We start from the raw sequence: 495 nt of genomic DNA on the forward strand, positions 1-495 counted from the left end.
GTCGGAGTGCAATTGCGTTGCGTGCTTATATGCTCCTTGTGTCCCATGGAGCCGCAAAATGCGGATGTGTAAATGTAATATTTTTTATTTAAGAAGTTATACTGGGTACCTATTATGGAACAAAGTCGGAATGAATTCCGATCGAAATTATTCAATTATTCCCTAGATTTCTATTGTGTTTTCTGGAGAAAATGGAATAATTCCGATCGGAATCCATTCCGACTATGTTCCATGATAGGTACCCTGTTTATTTTTATTTTATTTTATAAGAAAATTACAGAATATACAGGATGTCCCAAAAAGGTCGGGACACCTAAATATCTCGGGAAATATATTATAAGTTTTACAGAAGTGTTTCAGACAAAAGTTATATGGTTTAAAAATATCTATTTACTGATCCTATCAGTTTGACCTTGGGTTGCGTAGCCAAGGTCAGGTCAAGGTTACATTGATTTTCTTAAATGGAACACCCTATTTTTGATTCAAGAATCTAAT

Source organism: Mycetomoellerius zeteki, unplaced genomic scaffold (genome assembly GCF_001594055.1).
Source record: "Mycetomoellerius zeteki isolate Tzet28-1 unplaced genomic scaffold, Tzet1.0 scaffold290, whole genome shotgun sequence".
In the NCBI taxonomy this organism is placed as follows: domain Eukaryota; kingdom Metazoa; phylum Arthropoda; class Insecta; order Hymenoptera; family Formicidae; genus Mycetomoellerius; species Mycetomoellerius zeteki.